Source organism: Hippopotamus amphibius, chromosome 2 (genome assembly GCF_030028045.1).
Source record: "Hippopotamus amphibius kiboko isolate mHipAmp2 chromosome 2, mHipAmp2.hap2, whole genome shotgun sequence".
In the NCBI taxonomy this organism is placed as follows: domain Eukaryota; kingdom Metazoa; phylum Chordata; class Mammalia; order Artiodactyla; family Hippopotamidae; genus Hippopotamus; species Hippopotamus amphibius.
Window position 1 is genome coordinate 221,697,075 of NC_080187.1, and position 13,526 is coordinate 221,710,600.

Consider the following 13,526-nt stretch of genomic DNA (forward strand, 5'->3'; position numbering starts at 1 on the left):
ACTTCAGGTCAATCGAGTTGAATTTCAAGGTCCGCATTCCGATCTTGTGGATGGGGAGCCACGTCAAGCATTCCTCCTTAGGGAACACAGAGATTCTCAAACAGGGCCAATTTCTTCTGTGGCAGCATTCCCTACTGTGGCCCGTGCAAGGCCACCAAACAACAGCCATGCAGCTACACCCTCCTAAGCCCACATCCCGGGACCACCCCTCCCCTTCAGGTCAACAGGGCCTCACGATGGACATGATAACGCGATGCCCAAGGGCTCTGCAAAGCCTTCATGGGGCAATGGACACCCAGAAGCCTTTTCTCCTCTGGAGGGGGCTCTCTGACAAACCAGTGGCTTCTGGAGAGGACGACCAACCCAGGAGAAGCTATGGTCCTGTGTATGCATGCAGACCCCATCAGAGGCCCCATTCGGATCAGTTGGCTCCAACAAAGCACCATGATCCCTCACAGAGTCCTAGCACAACCCCATTGAAGACCAGGGCATGGCTTCCAGCCCTTGAAATAACCAGGAGCATCCTGCCTCCAAGCACCTGAGGATGGGCTCCTGCCTGCCTCTCACCATCTCTAGGCAGGGGGCATGAGCCTTCCCTACTGACAGGTTTTGGGAAGCCATAAAGCACACACCACAAGGGACCATTCCCTCAGTTGGTGATCATACTCTGGCGCTAGGTGCACAGAGGTCTCTAGAGATGTTCCGCTTGGGGCCAAGGAAGAAAACACTGCCTCGATGTGCTCTCTGACTAGAATACAGCTCTAATGAAGGCATGTGAGTGCACCAGATGTGAGCCCATAAATTTGGGGCTGCAGCAGACATTCCTCCTTGGTAGGCAGGAGGTTGCCAAAAGACTACCCTGTACTGCCTGCTGTGAGGGTGGCCAGCCCATAGTTCAAAATTCTCTTTGGCCTATCGGTAGCAACCAAAAGAGCCACTCACTGCGGAACACTCTGGCTGTGGTGAGTCCATTCCAAGGCTTGGCCTGAAACACAAAATTCAAAGCAGAAAGGCTTAAGGAAAGACTCCACCCATGGCCTCAGAACATGTGGGCCCTGGCACTATGGAGCAGGATAGAAAACCAAAGGTGGCAATACATCTTGGATATGTGGAAGCCTCCGACGCTCGGAGGAGTCTCAAAGGATTTCCTCGAGGGAGAGGCTGCTCCAACACCCACACCCACACACCCACCCGTACCCACACCCACACCCAGGGCTCTGCAATGGACCAAAAATGCAGGCCATCCTGCCCCTGGATCCCTCTGTTAGGCCTCAGCGTAATCCTATTGAGCATGATTTTTTGGTCATCAGCTCTCTTCAGGACCATATGAGTTCTCATCATCGACCCAACTGAGGCCCTCCTCACTCACCTGCGCCCTGCCACATGTGAAGGCTTACCTCAGATGCTTCCTGGAAAGAAGGATGCCTGAAGGGATGTGCCATTCTGTCGTATCCACGTGCTGGGCCAAGGCTCATGGTGATTGCCCTAGAGAACATAGGCCAGACACAGATCTTCATTTCTCTGGGGACGATGGCTGCCAAGAGGTGAGAAGGACAGCTGTGAGAACTCCAACTCCATGCTAGATGCATTGGGGGACGTGTGTGTCACACGCTCATGCATCGAATGATGCTACAAGAAATACCTGCAGCAATACATCCAGGAACATAGGGCCCAAATGTACCTCCACGCAGAGACAGGAACACATAGCTGAAACGCATACAAACAGCTCCCTACATAGCTTCCTTCCTGCCTCCCTTCCTCCAGAATGCTCTAGCTCCCTCCCTTTCGACCCTCGTCCTTGGCTCACTCCCTCCATCCATCCATACTTACAAAGATGAAGGCATGAGTGGACAGGTGGATCAATGCCATCTTATGTACCTTAATACTGTGTCAGGGGCAGATGAAATAACCAGTACGTATATGTCTCCCCAGGGAAGGACTAGCCTCATGGATCCTCCAGGCAGCACAAGGCCTGGCACCAGGTCTGCTTGGCGGGGAAAACACTGGGGGTGTTTCTGGGGGGAATGGAGACATTCCTCTGGGCCCCACCCTGGTGTGGGTAAGCGTGTGCTGGCCGATGTCACACTTGGCTGGTCCATGTGCACAACACCCAGACAATGAGGCCTTTATGTCCCACACAGTGGACATTCACAGGAGCTGGTGGGAGCTCTCTTGGTAGGCAGTGACTCCCGTAGAGGAAGGCCAGCCCAAGAGATGCCACAGGCCTGTATCTGTATGCAGAACCCATGAAAGGGCCTGTCTGAGAAAACTGGCCTATCTGAGGGCCCATGATCCCTCACAGAGACCTGGGAAACCCCATTCCAGCAAGGGACCAGCCCTTCAGCTCTCACAAGAGCCAAGAGCATCTAGCTGCCAAGTCCCTGATGAAGGGTCCTTGTTGCCTCTCACCACCTCCAGGCCTGGCCCCACATCCTCCCAACCAACACTTTTTGTAAGTCACTCAAGCACACCCCACAACTGACCATAAGCTCAGTCCATCCTCGTGCTCTGCCTCGACATGCACAGAGATCTGCGTGGTTGCTCCCCAGGGCAACACGTAATGAAGTGGTGCCTCCATGGTCAGTCTTACTACACTTCAGGTCAATCGAGTTGAATTTCACGGCCCGCATTCCGATCTGGTGGATGGGGAGCCACGTCAAGCATTCCTCCTTGGGGACCACAGAGATTCCCAAACAGGGCCAATTTCTTCTGTGGCAGCATTCCCTACTGTGGCCCGTGCAAGGCCACCAAACAACAGCCATGCAGCTACACCCTCCTCAGCCCACATCCTGGGACCACCCCTCCCCTTCAGGTCAACAGGGCCTCACGATGGACATGATAACACGATGCCCAAGGGCTCTGCAAAGCCTTCATGGGGCAATGGACACCCAGAAGCCTTTTCTCCTCTGGAGGGGGCTCTCTGACAAACCAGTGGCTTCTGGAGAGGACGACCAACCCAGGAGAAGCTATGGTCCTGTGTATGCATGCAGACCCCATCAGAGGCCCCATTCAGATCAGTTGGCTCCAACAAAGCACCGTGATCCCTCACAGAGTCCTAGCACAACCCCATTGAAGACCAGGGCATGGCTTCCAGCCCTTGAAATAACCAGCAGCATCCTGCCTCCAAGCACCTGAGGATGGGCTCCTGCCTGCCTCTCACCATCTCTAGGCAGGGGGCATGAGCCTTCCCTACTGACAGGTTTTGGGAAGCCATAAAGCACACATCACAAGGGACCATTCCCTCAGTTGGTGATCATATTCTGGCGCTAGGTGCACAGAGATCTCTAGAGATGTTCTGCTTGGGGCCAAGGAAGAAAACACTGCCTCGATGTGCTCTCTGACTAGAATACAGCTCTAATGAAGGCATGTGAGTGCACCAGATGTGAGCCCATAAATTTGGGGCAGCAGCAGACATTCCTCCTTGGTAGGCAGGAGGTTGCCAAAAGACTACCCTGTACTGCCTGCTGTGAGGGTGGCCAGCCCATAGTTCAAAATTCTCTTTGGCCTATCGGTAGCAACCAAAAGAGCCACTCACTGCGGAACACTCTGGCTGTGGTGAGTCCATTCCAAGGCTTGGCCTGAAACACAAAATTCAAAGCAGAAAGGCTTAAGGAAAGACTCCACCCATGGCCTCAGAACATGTGGGCCCTGGCACTATGGAGCAGGATAGAAAACCAAAGGTGGCAATACATCTTGGATATGTGGAAGCCTCCGACGCTCGGAGGAGTCTCAAAGGATTCCCTCGAGGGAGAGGCTGCTCCAACACCCACACCCACACACCCACCCGTACCCACACCCAGACCCAGGGCTCTGCAATGGACCAAAAATGCAGGCCATCCTGCCCCTGGATCCCTCTGTTAGGCCTCAGCGTAATCCTATTGAGCATGATTTTTTGGTCATCAGCTCTCTTCAGGACCATATGAGTTCTCATCATCAACCCAACTGAGGCCCTCCTCACTCACCTGCGCCCTGCCACATGTGAAGGCTTACCTCAGATGCTTCCTGGAAAGAAGGATGCCTGAAGGGATGTGCCATTCTGTCGAATCCACGTGCTGGGCCAAGGCTCATGGTGATTGCCCTAGGGAACATAGGCCAGACACAGATCTTCATTTCTCTAGGGACGATGGCTGCCAAGAGGTGAGAAGGACAGCTGTGAGAACTCCAACTCCATGCTAGATGCATTGGGGGACGTGTGTGTCACACGCTCATGCATCAAATGATGCTACAAGAAATACCTGCAGCAATACATCCAGGAACATAGGGCCCAAATGTACCTCCACGCAGAGACAGGAACACATAGCTGAAACGCATACAAACAGCTCCCTACATAGCTTCCTTCCTGCCTCCCTTCCACCAGAATGCTCTAGCTCCCTCCCTTTCGACCCTCGTCCTTGGCTCACTCCCTCCATCCATCCATACTTACAAAGATGAAGGCATGAGTGGACAGGTGGATCAATGCCATCTTATGTACCTTAATACTGTGTCAGGGGCAGATGAAATAATCAGTACGTATATGTCTCCCCAGGGAAGGACTAGCCTCATGGATCCTCCAGGCAGCACAAGGCCTGGCACCAGGTCTGCTTGGCGGGGAAAACACTGGGGGTGTTTCTGGGGGGAATGGAGACATTCCTCTGGGCCCCACCCTGGTGTGGGCAAGCGTGTGCTGGCCGATGTCACACTTGGCTTGTCCATGTGTACAACACCCAGACAATGAGGCCTTTATGTCCCACACAGTGGACATTCACAGGAGCTGGAGGGAGCTCTCTTGGTAGGCAGTGGCTCCCGTAGAGGAAGTCCAGCCCAAGAGATGCCACAGGCCTGTATCTGTATGCAGAACCCATGAAAGGGCCTGTCTGAGAAAACTGGCCTATCTGAGGGCCCATGATCCCTCACAGAGACCTGGGAAACCCCATTCCAGCAAGGGACCAGCCCTTCAGCTCTCACAAGAGCCAAGAGCATCTAGCTGCCAAGTCCCTGATGAAGGGTCCTTGTTGCCTCTCACCACCTCCAGGACTGGGCCCACATCCTCATAACCAACACTTCTTGGAAGTCACTCAAGCACACCCCACAACTGACCATAAGCTCAGTCCATCCTCGTGCTCTGCCTCGACATGCACAGAGATCTGCGTGGTTGCTCCCCAGGGCAACACGTAATGAAGTGGTGCCTCCATGCTCAGTGTTACTACACTTCAGTTCAATCGAGTTGAATTTCACGGCCCGCATTCCGATCTGGTGGATGGGGAGCCACGTCAAGCATTCCTCCTTGGGGACCACAGACATTGCCAAACAGGGCCAATTTCTTCTGTGGCAGCATTCCCTACTGTGGCCCGTGCAAGGCCACCAAACAACAGCCATGCAGCTACACCCTCCTCAGCCCACATCCCGGGACCACCCCTCCCCTTCAGGTCAACAGGGCCTCACGATGGACATGATAACGGGATGCCCAAGGGCTCTGCAAAGCCTTCATGGCGCAATGGACACCCACAAGCCTTTTCTCCTCTGGAGGGGGCTCTCTGACAAACCAGTGGCTTCCGGAGAGGACGACCAACCCAGGAGAAGCTATGGTCCTGTGTATGCATGCAGACCCCATCAGAGGCCCCATTCGGATCAGTTGGCTCCAACAAAGCACCATGATCCCTCACAGAGACCTAGCACAACCCCATTGAAGACCAGGGCATGGCTTCCAGCCCTTGAAATAACCAGCAGCATCCTGCCTTCAAGCACCTGAGGATGGTCTCCTGCCTGCCTCTCACCATCTCTAGGCAGGGGGCATGAGCCTTCCCTACTGACAGGTTTTGGGAAGCCATAAAGCACACACCACAAGGGACCATTCCCTCAGTTGGTGATCATACTCTGGCGCTAGGTGCACAGAGGTCTCTAGAGATGTTCCGCTTGGGGCCAAGGAAGAAAACACTGCCTCGATGTGCTCTCTGACTAGAATACAGCTCTAATGAAGGCATGTGAGTGCACCAGATGTGAGCCCATAAATTTGGGGCAGCAGCAGACATTCCTCCTTGGTAGGCAGGAGGTTGCCAAAAGACTACCCTGTACTGCCTGCTGTGAGGGCGGCCAGCCCATAGTTCAAAATTCTCTGGGGCCTATCGGTAGCAACCAAAAGAGCCACTCACTGCGGAACACTCTGGCTGTGGTGAGTCCATTCCAAGGCTTGGCCTGAAACACAAAATTCAAAGCAGAAAGGCTTAAGGAAAGACTCCACTCATGGCCTCAGAGCATGTGGGCCCTGGCACTATGGAGCAGGATAGAAAACCAAAGGTGGCAATACATCTTGGATATGTGGAAGCCTCCTACGCTCTTAGGAGTATCAAAGGATTTCCTCGAGGGAGAGGATGCTCCAACACCCACACCCACACACCCACCCGTACCCACACCCACACCCAGGGCTCTGCAATGGACCAAAAATGCAGGCCATCCTGCCCCTGGATCCCTCTGTTAGGCCTCAGCGTAATCCTATTGAGCATGATTTTTTGGTCATCAGCTCTCTTCAGGACCATATGAGTTCTCATCATCGACCCAACTGAGGCCCTCCTCACTCACCTGCGTCCTGCCACATGTGAAGGCTTACCTCAGATGCTTCCTGGAAAGAAGGATGCCTGAAGGGATGTGCCATTCTGTCGAATCCACGTGCTGGGCCAAGGCTCATGGTGATTGCCCTAGGGAACATAGGCCAGACACAGATCTTCATTTCTCTGGGGACGATGGCTGCCAAGAGGTGAGAAGGACAGCTGTGAGAACTCCAATTCCATGCTAGATGCATTTGGGGACGTGTGTGTCACACGCTCATGCATCGAATGATGCTACAAGAAATACCTGCAGCAATACATCCAGGAACATAGGGCCCAAATGTACCTCCACGCAGAGACAGGAACACATAGCTGAAACACATACAAACAGCTCCCTACATAGCTTCCTTCCTGCCTCCCTTCCTCCAGAATGCTCTAGCTCCCTCCCTTTCGACCCTCGTCCTTGGCTGACTCCCTCCATCCATCCATACTTACAAAGGTGAAGGCATGAGTGGACAGGTGGATCAATGCCATCTTATGTACCTTAATACTGGGTCAGGGGCAGATGAAATAACCAGTACGTATATGTCTCCCCAGGGAAGGACTAGCCTCATGGATCCCCCAGGCAGCACAAGGCCTGGCACCAGGTCTGCTTGGCGGTGAAAGCACTGGGGGTGTTTCTGGGGTGAATGGAGACATTCCTCTGGGCCCGACCCTGGTGTGGGCAAGCGTGTGCTGGCCGATGTCACACTCGGCTTGTCCATGTGCACAACACCCAGACAATGAGGCCTTTATGTCCCACACAGTGGACATTCACAGGAGCTGGAGGGAGCTCTCTTGGTAGGCAGTGACTCCCGTAGAGGAAGGCCAGCCCAAGAGATGCCACAGGCCTGTATCTGTATGCAGAACCCATGAAAGGGCCTGTCTGAGAAAACTGGCCTATCTGAGGGCCCATGATCCCTCACAGAGACCTGGGAAACCCCATTCCAGCAAGGGACCAGCCCTTCAGCTCTCACAAGAGCCAAGAGCATCTAGCTGCCAAGTCCCTGATGAAGGGTCCTTGTTGCCTCTCACCACCTCCAGGCCTGGCCCCACATCCTCCCAACCAACACTTCTTGGAAGTCACTCAAGCACACCCCACAACTGACCATAAGCTCAGTCCATCCTCGTGCTCTGCCTCGACATGCACAGAGATCTGCGTGGTTGCTCCCCAGGGCAACACATAATGAAATGGTGCCTCCATGCTCAGTGTTACTACACTTCAGGTCAATCGAATTGAATTTCAAGGCCCACATTCCGATCTGGTGGATGGGGAGCCATGTCAAGCATTCCTCCTTGGGGACCACAGAGATTCCCAAACAGGGCCAATTTCTTCTGTGGCAGCATTCCCTACTGTGGCCCGTGCAAGGCCACCAAACAACAGCCATGCAGCTACACCCTCCTCAGCCCACATCCCAGGACCACCGCTCCCCTTCAGGTCAACAGGGCCTCACGATGGACATGATAAGGGGATGCCCAAGGGCTCTGCAAAGCCTTCATGGGGGAATGGACACCCAGAAGCCTTTTCTTCTCTGGAGGGGGCTCTCTGACAAACCAGTGGCTTCCGGAGAGGACGACCAACCCAGGAGAATCTATGGTCCTGTGTATGCATGCAGACCCCATCAGAGGTCCCATTCGGAACAAGTGGCTCCAACAAAGCACCATGATCCCTCACAGAATCCTGGCACAACCCCATTGAAGACCACGGCAATGCTTCCAGCCCTTGAAATAACCAGCAGCATCCTGCCTCCAAGCACCTGAGGATGGGCTCCTGCCTGCCTCTCACCATCTCTAGGAAGGGGGCATGAGCCTTCCCTACTGACAGGTTTTGGGAAGCCATAAAGCACACACCACAAGGGACCATTCCCTCAGTTGGTGATCATACTCTGGCGCTAGGTGCACAGAGGTCTCTAGAGATGTTCCGCTTGGGGCCAAGGAAGAAAACACTGCCTCGATGTGCTCTCTGACTAGAATACAGCTCTAATGAAGGCATGTGAGTGCACCCGATGTGAGCCCATAAATTTGGGGCTGCAGCAGACATTCCTCCTTGGTAGGCAGGAGGTTGCCAAAAGACTACGCTGTACTGCCTGCTGTGAGGGCGGCCAGCCCATAGTTCAAAATTCTCTGGGGCCTATCGGTAGCAACCAAAAGAGCCACTCACTGCGGAACACTCTGGCTGTGGTGAGTCCATTCCAAGGCTTGGCCTGAAACACAAAATTCAAAGCAGAAAGGCTTAAGGAAAGACTCCACCCATGGCCTCAGAACATGTGGGCCCTGGCACTATGGAGCAGGATAGAAAACCAAAGGTGGCAATACATCTTGGATATGTGGAAGCCTCCGACGCTCGGAGGAGTCTCAAAGGATTTCCTCGAGGGAGAGGCTGCTCCAACACCCACACCCACACACCCACCCGTACCCACACCCACACCCAGGGCCCTGCAATGGACCAAAAATGCAGGCCATCCTGCCCCTGGATCCCTCTGTTAGGCCTCAGCGTAATCCTATTGAGCATGATTTTTTGGTCATCAGCTCTCTTCAGGACCATATGAGTTCTCATCATCAACCCAACTGAGGCCCTCCTCACTCACCTGCGCCCTGCCACATGTGAAGGCTTACCTCAGATGCTTCCTGGAAAGAAGGATGCCTGAAGGGATGTGCCATTCTGTCGAATCCACGTGCTGGGCCAAGGCTCATGGTGATTGCCCTAGGGAACATAGGCCAGACACAGATCTTCATTTCTCTGGGGACGATGGCTGCCAAGAGGTGAGAAGGACAGCTGTGAGAACTCCAACTCCATGCTAGATGCATTGGGGGACGTGTGTGTCACACGCTCATGCATCGAATGATGCTACAAGAAATACCTGCAGCAATACATCCAGGAACATAGGGCCTAAATGTACCTCCACGCAGAGACAGGAACACATAGCTGAAACGCATACAAACAGCTCCCTACATAGCTTCCTTCCTGCCTCCCTTCCTCCAGAATGCTCTAGCTCCCTCCCTTTCGACCCTCGTCCTTGGCTCACTCCCTCCATCCATCCATACTTACAAAGATGAAGGCATGAGTGGACAGGTGGATCAATGCCATCTTATGTACCTTAATACTGGGTCAGGGGCAGATGAAATAACCAGTACGTATATGTCTCCCCAGGGAAGGACTAGCCTCATGGATCCTCCAGGCAGTACAATGCCTGGCACCAGGTCTGCTTGGCGGGGAAAACACTGGGGTGTTTCTGGGGGGAATGGAGACATTCCTCTGGGCTCCACCCTGGTGTGGGCAAGCGTGTGCTGGCCGATGTCACACTTGGCTTGTCCATGTGCACAACACCCAGACAATGAGGCCTTTATGTCCCACACAGTGGACATTCACAGGAGCTGGAGGGAGCTCTCTTGGTAGGCAGTGACTCCCGTAGAGGAAGGCCAGCCCAAGAGATGCCACAGGCCTGTATCTGTATGCAGAACCCATGAAAGGGCCTGTCTGAGAAAACTGGCCTATCTGAGGGCCCATGATCCCTCACAGAGACCTGGGAAACCCCATTCCAGCAAGGGACCTGCCCTTCAGCTCTCACAAGAGCCAAGAGCATCTAGCTGCCAAGTCCCTGATGAAGGGTCCTTGTTGCCTCTCACCACCTCCAGGCCTGGCCCCACATCCTCCCAACCAACACTTCTTGGAAGTCACTCAAGCACACCCCACAGCTGACCATAAGCTCAGTCCATCCTCGTGCTCTGCCTCGACATGCACAGAGATCTGCGTGGTTGCTCCCCAGGGCAACACGTAATGAAATGGTGCCTCCATGCTCAGTGTTACTACACTTCAGTTCAATCGAGTTGAATTTCACGGCCCGCATTCCGATCTGGTGGATGGGGAGCCACGTCAAGCATTCCTCCTTGGGGACCACAGAGATTCCCAAACAGGGCCAATTTCTTCTGTGGCAGCATTCCCTACTGTGGCCCGTGCAAGGCCACCAAACAACAGCCATGCAGCTACACCCTCCTCAGCCCACATCCCGGGACCACCCCTCCCCTTCAGGTCAACAGGGCCTCACGATGGACATGATAACGGGATGCCCAAGGGCTCTGCAAAGCCTTCATGGGGGAATGGACACCCAGAAGCCTTTTCTCCTCTGGAGGGGGCTCTCTGACAAACCAGTGGCTTCCGGAGAGGACGACCAACCCAGGAGAAGCTATGGTCCTGTGTATGCATGCAGACCCCATCAGAGGCCCCATTCGGATCAGTTGGCTCCAACAAAGCACCATGATCCCTCACAGAGTCCTAGCACAACCCCATTGAAGACCAGGGCATGGCTTCCAGCCCTTGAAATAACCAGCAGCATCCTGCTTCCAAGCACCTGAGGATGGGCTCCTGCCTGCCTCTCACCATCTCTAGGCAGGGGGCATGAGCCTTCCCTACTGACAGGTTTTGGGAAGCCATAAAGCACACACCACAAGGGACCATTCCCTCAGTTGGTGATCATACTCTGGCGCTAGGTGCACAGAGGTCTCTAGAGATGTTCCGCTTGGGGCCAAGGAAGAAAACACTGCCTCGATGTACTCTCTGACTAGAATACAGCTCTAATGAAGGCATGTGAGTGCACCAGATGTGAGCCCATAAATTTGGGGCAGCAGCAGACATTCCTCCTTGGTAGGCAGGAGGTTGCCAAAAGACTACCCTGTACTGCCTGCTGTGAGGGAGGCCAGCCCATAGTTCAAAATTCTCTGGGGCCTATCGGTAGCAACCAAAAGAGCCACTCACTGCGGAACACTCTGGCTGTGGTGTGTCCATTCCAAGGATTGGCCTGAAACACAAAATTCAAAGCAGAAAGGCTTAAGGAAAGACTCCACCCATGGCCTCAGAACATGTGGGCCCTGGCACTATGGAGCAGGATAGAAAACCAAAGGTGGCAATACATCTTGGATATGTGGAATCCTCCTACACTGGGAGGAGTCTCAAGGGATTTCCTCGAGCGAGAGGCTGCTCCAACAGCCACACCCAAACCCACACACACACCCACACCCAGGGCTCTGCAATGGACCAAAAATGCAGGCCATCCTGCCCCTGGATCCCTCTGTTAGGCCTCAGCGTAATCCTATTGAGCATGATTTTTTGGTCATCAGCTCTCTTCAGGACCATATGAGTTCTCATCCTCGACCCAACTGAGGCCCTCCTCACTCACCTGCGCCCTGCCACATGTGAAGGCTTACCTCAGATGCTTCCTGGAAAGAAGGATGCCTGAAGGGATGTGCCATTCTGTCGAATCCACGTGCTGGGCCAAGGCTCATGGTGATTGCCCTAGGGAACATAGGCCAAACACAGATCTTCATTTCTCTGGGGACGATGGCTGCCAAGAGGTGAGAAGGACAGCTGTGAGAACTCCAACTCCATGCTAGATGCATTGGGGGACGTGTGTGCCACACGCTCATGCATCGAATGATGCTACAAGAAATACCTGCAGCAATACATCCAGGAACATAGGGCCCAAATGTACCTCCAGGCAGAGACAGGAACACATAGCTGAAACGCATACAAACAGCTCCCTACCTAGCTTCCTTCCTGCCTCCCTTCCTCCAGAATGCTCTAGCTCCCTCCCTTTCGACCCTCGTCCTTGGCTCACTCCCTCCATCCATCCATACTTACAAAGATGAAGGCATGAGTGGACAGGTGGATCAATGCCATCTTATGTACCTTAATACTGTGTCAGGGGCAGATGAAATAACCAGTACGTATATGTCTCCCCAGGGAAGGACTAGCCTCATGGATCCTCTAGTCAACACAAAGCCTGGCACCAGGTCTGCTTGGCGGGGAAAACACTGGGGGTGTTTCTGGGGGGAATGGAGACATTCCTCTGGGCCCGACCCTGGTGTGGGCAAGCGTGTGCTGGCCGATGTCACACTCGGCTTGTCCATGTGCACAACACCCAGACAATGAGGCCTTTATGTCCCACACAGTGGACATTCACAGGAGCTGGAGGGAGCTCTCTTGGTAGGCAGTGGCTCCCGTAGAGGAAGGCCAGCCCAAGAGATGCCACAGGCCTGTATCTGTATGCAGAACCCATGAAAGGGCCTGTCTGAGTAAACTGGCCTATCTGAGGGCCCATGATCCCTCACAGAGACCTGGGAAACCCCATTCCAGCAAGGGACCAGCCCTTCAGCTCTCACAAGAGCCAAGAGCATCTAGCTGCCAAGTCCCTGATGAAGGGTCCTTGTTGCCTCTCACCACCTCCAGGCCTGGCCCCACATCCTCCCAACCAACACTTCTTGGAAGTCACTCAAGCACACCCCACAACTGACCATAAGCTCAGTACATCCTCATGCTCTGCCTCGACATGCACAGATATCTGCGTGGTTGCTCCCCAGGGCAACACGTCCTGTAATGGTGCTTCCATTTTCAGTCTTACTATACTTCAGGTCAATCGAGTTGAATTTCAAGACCCGCATTCCGATCTGGTGGATGGGGAGCCATGTCAAGCATTCCTCCTTGGGGACCACAGAGATTCCCAAACAGGGCCAATTTCTTCTGTGGCAGCATTCCCTACTGTGGCCCGTGCAAGGCCACCAAACAACAGCCATGCAGCTACACCCTCCTCAGCCCACATCCCGGGACCACCCCTCCCCTTCAGGTCAACAGGGCCTCACGATGGACATGATAACGGGATGCCCAAGGGCTCTGCAAAGCCTTCATGGGGGAATGGACACCCAGAAGCCTTTTCTCCTCTGGAGGGGGCTCTCTGACAAACCAGTGGCTTCCGGAGAGGACGACCAACCCAGGAGAAGCTATGGTCCTGTGTATGCATGCAGACCCCATCAGAGGCCCCATTCGGATCAAGTGGCTCCAACAAAGCACCATGATCCCTCACAGAGTCCTGGCACAACCCCATTGAAGACCACGGCATGGCTTCCAGCCCTTGAAATAACCAGCAGCATCCTGCTTCCAAGCACCTGAGGATAGGCGCCTGCCTGCCTCTCACC

The 13,526-nt window shown here is 54.1% G+C and overlaps 5 non-coding genes across 5 annotated transcripts; all 5 read right to left on the minus strand.

The window, feature by feature from the left end:
- Positions 1 to 1,266: 1,266 nt before the first annotated feature.
- Positions 1,267 to 1,347, minus strand: LOC130847536 (small nucleolar RNA SNORD115). Its single transcript, XR_009052290.1, has one exon. It is a non-coding gene; the product is annotated as a small nucleolar RNA SNORD115 (small nucleolar RNA).
- Positions 1,348 to 3,859: 2,512 nt separating this feature from the next.
- On the minus strand, positions 3,860 to 3,940 carry LOC130846917 (small nucleolar RNA SNORD115). The gene has a single exon (XR_009051712.1). It is a non-coding gene; the product is annotated as a small nucleolar RNA SNORD115 (small nucleolar RNA).
- Positions 3,941 to 6,452: 2,512 nt separating this feature from the next.
- Positions 6,453 to 6,533, minus strand: LOC130847537 (small nucleolar RNA SNORD115). The gene has a single exon (XR_009052291.1). It is a non-coding gene; the product is annotated as a small nucleolar RNA SNORD115 (small nucleolar RNA).
- A 2,512-nt stretch (positions 6,534 to 9,045) lies between these two features.
- LOC130846918 (small nucleolar RNA SNORD115) lies at positions 9,046 to 9,126 on the minus strand. Its single transcript, XR_009051713.1, has one exon. It is a non-coding gene; the product is annotated as a small nucleolar RNA SNORD115 (small nucleolar RNA).
- A 2,505-nt stretch (positions 9,127 to 11,631) lies between these two features.
- On the minus strand, positions 11,632 to 11,712 carry LOC130846975 (small nucleolar RNA SNORD115). Its single transcript, XR_009051770.1, has one exon. It is a non-coding gene; the product is annotated as a small nucleolar RNA SNORD115 (small nucleolar RNA).
- Between the last annotated feature and the right edge of the window lie 1,814 nt (positions 11,713 to 13,526).